At 36.1% G+C, this 7,120-nt stretch overlaps 1 pseudogene; it reads right to left on the bottom strand.

The window, feature by feature from the left end:
• Positions 1 to 5,214: 5,214 nt before the first annotated feature.
• Positions 5,215 to 6,581, bottom strand: LOC101414450 (tubulin alpha-1B chain-like; annotated as a pseudogene).
• Between the last annotated feature and the right edge of the window lie 539 nt (positions 6,582 to 7,120).

A 7,120-nucleotide genomic window follows, 5' to 3' on the forward strand; every position in this document is an offset into this window, starting at 1 on the left:
AAAAGAATTTCAATCCATACGTCACACAATAAATAAAGTTTAACTCAAATTGAAGATCTGGAATAACTAGAATTCTTATACATTGTTAATAGGAATATAAACTGGTACAAATCCTTTAAAAAAATTTCTTTAAAATTTCAGATAAATACCTGCCATTTTAACAATATTAAATCTTCTAATATATGAACACAGGATGTCTTTCCATTTACTTAGGTTTTTAATTTCTTTCAAAAAATTCTATAATTTTCAGTATACAAGTCTTGAACTTCATTTGTTAAATGTATTCCTGAGTACTTTATTATTTTTATGCCATTGTTAATGGACTTATCTCCTTAATTTAATTATTGTCTTGTTAATTTTAATTGTATAGAAATACAATTGATTTTTGTATATTATTTTGTGTCCTACAACCTTGCTGAATTCATTTATTACTTCTAATAGTTTTCTGTGACTGCCTTAGGATTTTCTTTTTTTTTTTAAGATTTATTTATTTATTTCTCTCCCCTCCCCTCCCCTCCCCACCCCCCCCCCCAACCCCGTTGTCTGTTCTCTGTGTTTATTTGCTGCGTCATCTTCTTTGTCCGCTTCTGTGTCTGCACGGGAACCTCTGTCTCTTTTTGTTGCATCATCTTGTTGTGTCAGCTCTCCATGTGGGCAGGACTATTCTTGGGCAGACTGCACTTTCTTTCGCACTGGGCAGCTCTACTTGTGGGGCACACTCCTTGCGCGTGGCGCTCCCCTACTCGGGGGACACCCCTGCGTGGCATGGCACTCCTTGCACACATCAGCACTGCGCATGGGCCAGCTCCACATGCGTCAAGGAGACCCAGGGTTTGAACCGCAGACCTCCCATGTGGTAGGTGGATGCCCAAACCACTGGGCCAAGTCTGCTTTCTGCCTTAGGATTTTCTATACACAAGATTATGTAATGTGTGAATACAGATATTGTGACTTCTTCCTTTCTAATCTGCATTTCTTTATTTCTTTTTTCTTGCCTAATTGTCCTGGCAAAAATGTACAATAACTGTCCAGTACAATGCCACATAACAGTTGTGGGAACAGATATCCTTCTATTGTTACTGATCACAGTGGGAAACATTTAATGTTTCACAATTACAAATGATGTTAACTGAGTTTTTCATAGATAGCCTTTTCTCAGGATGAGGATTTGTTTAACTTTTATATTGTGAGCCCAATTTCTTTACTTGTTGGAGGTTTATTCAGATTTCTTATTTCTTCTTGAGTCACTTTTCTAAGAAGGAGTCCATTTCATCTAAGTTATCTAATTTTTTGGCATTTGTTCATATTATTCCCTTAATTTTTTTAATTCTATAAGATTGGTAATGATACCTCTTTAATTCCTGATTTTGGTAATTTGAGTCTTTCCTGTTTTTATCTTGATCAGGCTGACTAAAGGTTTGTCAATTTTATTGATCTTTTCAAAGAACAAACTTTTGGTTATGTTGATTTTCTCCATTGTTTTCCTATTTTCTATTCATGTACTTTCGCTCTAATTTTCATTATTTTCTCCTTTATTCTTGCTTTTTTATCTAGTTTGCTGGTTTTTTCCCCAATCTTTAAGGTGGAAGATTAGGTTGTTGATATTAGATCATTCTTTTAAAATATAGAAGTTTACAGCTACAAATTTCCTTCTGAGTACTACTTTCATTACATTCCATACGTTAGAGTATGTTGTATTTTATGTTTCATTCATCTCAAGATATTTTCAAATATCCCTTGTGATTTCTTCTTTTACTCATTGGTTATTTAGGAAAGCATTATTTAATTTCCACATGTTTGTGAATTTTTGAAACTTCCTACTGTTTGTTGATTTCTAATATAATGCCGTTGTGGTCAGAGAATACATGTTTTTGTGATTCTAACCCCTATAAATTTATTGACACTTGTTTCATGGTCTATCATATTGTGTATCCTGGAGAAATTCCATGTGTGCTTGAGAAAAATGTGCATTCTGCAGTTGTTTGATGGTGTGTTCTATAGATGTCTATTAGGTTTAGTTGACCTGTAACACTCCTCAAATGCTGTATTCCCTTGTTAATCTCTTGCCTCATTCTATACTTTTTGAAACTGGATATTTAAGTCTCTACCTAAAAAGGTTGAGCTATCTTTTACCTCTTCAATTATGCCATTTTTGTTTTCTTTTGTTTTCATATATATTGGGGCTCTGTAGTTAGGGACATATATGTTTGTGGTTGTTATTTATTTCTGGATCCAAAATTTAATCATTAAGAAATGTCATTTTTCATCACTGGTAATTTTTTTTTTATTTCCATATTTATTGTGTCTGATATTTATATAGCCACACAACTTTCTTTTGGCTTTTGTTTGCATGGTATATTGTTTTTAATCTTTCACTTTCAATCTATTCATATAAACAAATCTAATGGGTGTCTTCCAAAATATCATATAGTTGAATTTTATTTTTTAAACTAATGTGATAATATCTGCCTTTTGATTAGATTATGTGACCCATTAACATATAATGTTATTATCAATATGATTGGATTTACATTTGCCATTTTGGTTATTTTGTTTGTTTTCTATATATCACAAGTCTTTTTTTATTTTTCTGTTCTTCCTTTATTGCTTTCTTTTGTTTCAGTTGGATACTTTATAATGTAACATTTCATTTCTCATATTTTTGAAATTATTTACTTTAAAAATGCTCTAGGATTTAAAACATGCATTTTAACTTAAAAAAATCTACTTCAGATTTATACTAACTTAGTTCCATTGAAATAAAGAAATTTTATTCCTATATAGCATATTCCTGCCTCCATTTTGTTTTACTAATGTTATACATATGACACCTATATATGTTAAAAACCCCAAAACATATTGCTATAGTTATCACTTCATAAAATCTTATCTACTTGAAAAATTTTTTATTAGATAAGTTGTGGGTTTACTGAAAAATCATGCAGAAAATATAAAGTTTCCATATACACACACACAAACACATACAGTTTTCTCTGTTACTAACACTTTGTATTACTGTGGTAACTTTCTCAAAATTGACCAAACAATATTATTATAATTATACTATTTACTACAACCATAGTTTAGATTAGGGTTCACTGTTTGTTTTGAGTTGTACAGTCCTAGGTTTTTAAACTTTTTTATTCTAGTTAAATATATGAAACCCCCAAATTCCCCCCTCAAAGCACATTCAAATATATAATTCAGTGGTATCAACCACATTCACAATGCTGTACTACCTTCACCACCATCTATTACCAAAACTTTTCCATCACCCCCAAAGAAAAACACTAAGTCAATAAAGCATTAACTCCTCATTCCCTACCCTTACCCTGACACCTGATAGACTGTACTCTAATGTCTGACCCTCTGCATTTGCTTATTCTAATTATTTCATTTTCAGAGGGATAATAAAATATTTGTCCTCTCATGACTGTCTTATTTCACTCAACATGGTATCATCTAAGTTCATCAATGTGGTCACATGTATCACAACTTTTCTCCTTTATATGGCTGAATAATATTCCATTGTATGTATATATCACATTTTGTTTATCCATTCATCAGTTGATAGATTCTTGGGTGGCTTCCATCTTTTGGAAATTGTGAATAATGCTGCTATGAATAATAGTGAACAAATATCTGTTTAAGTTCCGCTTTCAATTATTTAGAATATATAGCTGGAAGTGAAATTGAAAGATCTTATGATAATTCTATAGTACACTTAACTTTCTGAGGACTGCCAAACTGTTTTCTACAACAGTTGCACCATTTTATATTCCTACCAACAATGAACAAATGTTCCTATTTCTCCACGTCCTTTCCGACACTTGTAAATTTCCATTTTAAAAAATAGTAGCCATTCTAGTGGGTGTGAAAGGTAACTCATTGTGGTTTTAATTGACTTTCCCTAATGCCTAATGATTTTGAGCATCTTTTCATGTGCTTATTAGTCATTTGTATAAATTCTTTGAAGAAATTTCTCTTCTAATATTTTGCTAATTTTTAACTGGGTTGTTTTTCAGTATTTGAGTCAAAGGATTTCTTTGTATATTCCAGATATTAAACCTTCACCAGATAATGTGGTTTCCAAATCTTTCTTTCAATTCTGTAAGTTGTCGTTTTAGTTTCGTGATGAAGCCTTTGATGCTCAAAGGTTTTTAATTTTGATAAGGTCCCTTTTCTCTTTTGCTGCTCATGTTTTTGGTGAAAAATCCAATAAACCATTGCCTTACACAAGTCTCTGAAGATGCCTCCTTATTTTTCTTCTAGAAGTTTCATAGTTTTCATTCTTATAATTAGGTCTTTAATCTATTTGACTTTTTTTTTATGGTGTGAGATAAAGATCCACCTTCATTTCTTTGCATATGGACATCTATTTTTCCCAGCACAATTTGTTGCAGACACAATTCTTTCCCCATTAAATGGACTAGACAGCCTTGTAAAAAACAAATGGCCTTAGATGTGAGAGTTTGTTTTTGAACTCTCAATTTGATTCCATTTATCGATATGGCTGTTCTTGTGTGAGTACCATGGTGTTTTGATTACTGTGGCTTTATAAAACTTTTTTTTTTGAGGTACCAGGGCTGGGGATTGAACCCAGGGCCTCATATGTGGGAGGCTGGTGCTCAACCACTGAGCCATGTTGGCTCCCTGTAATACATTTTAAATCAGGAAATCTTAGTCCTTCAACTTTGTTTTTCTTTTTAAAGAAGTTTTTGGCTCTTTGGGAGAACTTATCCTTCCATATAAATTTAATAATTGCCTTTCCAATCTCTACAAAGAAAGCTTTTTGATTGGGATTGGATTGACTCTATAAATTATTTTGGGCTGAACTGACATTTTAACAATATTTCGTCTTTCAATGCATGAACACAGAATTTCCTTCCACTTATTTATGGCTTCTTTGATTTCTCTTAGCAAAGTTTTGTAGTTTTCCACATATAAGTCCTTTACATCCTTGGTTAAATTTATATAGATATTTGACTCTTTATTTGCTATTGTAATGGATTTTTTCCCTGTATTTCCTTTTTTTTTTTTCTTTCTTTCTTAAGGCTTTTACTGTGAGACATGATTGAAAACATTTCAGGTACATGTGCAAAAATAAGACAATCAAGTGAAGATAACCTAACCAGAGAGCTTAAAGGCCTTGTTAACTAATGTAGAAGCTGAAATACTGGGAGTGCAATGTGCTGTAGGGCTGAGAATTGGGTACTAATATTTGTCTCTTTCTCCCTCACCCTCTCCTGCAACAGAATCTACACCATCTTCCTCATAATCCTTCTCAAAGACAGCCATGTCCTGAGGGGCCTCAGAAAGCTCTCCTTCTTCCATCACCTCACCTACGTACCGGTGAACAAAGGCACGCCTGGCATACATCAGGTCAAACTTGTAGTCCAGGTGAGCCCAGGCCTCAGCAATGGCTATGGTGTTGCTCAGCATGCACACAAGTTGCTGGACCTTGGTCAGGTCTCCACCAGGTACCATGTTGGGAGGCTGATAATTAATGCCGACCTTGAAGCCAGTAGGACACCAATCCACAAACTGGATGCTATGCTTGACCTTGATGGTGGAAATGACAGCTTTGAAGTCTCTGGAAACCACGTCACAACGGTGCAACAGGCAGCAGACCATGTACTTACTGTGGCAAGGGTCACATTTCACCATCTGGTTGGCTGACTCAAAGCAAGCACTGGTAATCTCTGCTACAGAAAGCTGCTCATGATAGGCTTTCTCAGCAGCCATGACGGGAGCATATGTGGCCAGAGGAAAGTGAATGGGGGGATAGGGCACAGGTTGGTATGAAATTCTGTCAGATCAACATTCAGGGCACCATCAAACCTGAGGGATGCCATGATGGAGGACACAATCTGGCTAATAAGGTGGTTTAGGTTGGTGTAGGTTGGGCACTCAATATGGATGGCCACTCATTTATATGATGGCCACAGATTCATAGATGGCCTCACTGTCTACCATGAAGTCACAATCTGAGTATTCCAGGATGGTGTGGGTGGTGAGGATGGAGTTGTATGGTTTGACTACAGCTGTGGAGACTTGGGGGTCTGGGTAAATGGAGAACTCCAGTTTAGACTTCTCACAATAATCAACAGAGAGCTGTTCCATCAGCAGGGAGGTAAACCAAGGTTTAGTTCCCCCAGCAAAACTGTGGAAAACTAAGAAGCCCTAAAGACCTATGCACTGGTCAGTCAGCTTGCGAAGTCTTTCCAGAACCAGGTCGATGATCTCCTCGCCAATGGTGTAATGCCTGTGGGCATAATTATTGGGAGCATCTTCCTTGCCCGTGATGAGCTGCTCAGGGTGGAAGAGCTGGTGATAGGTGCCAGTGCAAACTTCATCAATAACTGTGGGTTCCAGGTCTAGAAACAGTGCCCTGGGCACATGCTTGCCAGTGCCACTCTCACTGAAGAAGGTGTTGAAGGAGTCATCTCCTCCCCCAGTGGTCTTGTCACTTGACATCCGGACATCAGGCTGGAGGCCGTGCTCCAGGCAGTAGAGCTCCCAGCAGCATTGCCAATCTGAACTATAGCCTGGCCAACATGGATGGAGATGCACTCACTCATGGTGGCTACAGGATGGAAGGCAAAGATGACAGGAGCAGAAACTGGGTCCTCATTACTGTCCCAGACAAGCCAAGGGGTGAGGTAAGTAATGCACTCCTGTACTTCCTTTTCAGATTGTTCAAAGCAAGTGTATAGCAACATTACTGATTTTTGCATATTGATCTTGTACCCCGCCATTTTGCTCAATTTGTTTATTAGTTCTCTCAGGTTTGCTGTAGGTTTTTGGGATTTTCTGTATATTAGATCATATCAAATGCAAATAGAGTAAGTTTTACTTCTTCATTTCCAATTTGGATGCCTTTTATTTATTTATTTATTTATTTTTCTGGCCTAAGTAGTAACAGCAGTCATCTTTTTCTTGTTTCTGATCTCAGAGAAATAGCTTTCAGTCATTCTTTAACCACTGTGTATGATGTTAGCTCTGGGGAGCAAGTTGCTTCAATGGTGTCATGGGAACACAGATTCAGGGCTGTCTTAGTTTCTTGCCTGTTTAAATACCATAAAATGGGTCAGACCAAATAATGGGAATTTATTAGCTC

The sequence above is a fragment of the Dasypus novemcinctus genome, chromosome 11 (assembly GCF_030445035.2).
Source record: "Dasypus novemcinctus isolate mDasNov1 chromosome 11, mDasNov1.1.hap2, whole genome shotgun sequence".
NCBI classification, from domain to species: Eukaryota; Metazoa; Chordata; class Mammalia; order Cingulata; family Dasypodidae; genus Dasypus; species Dasypus novemcinctus.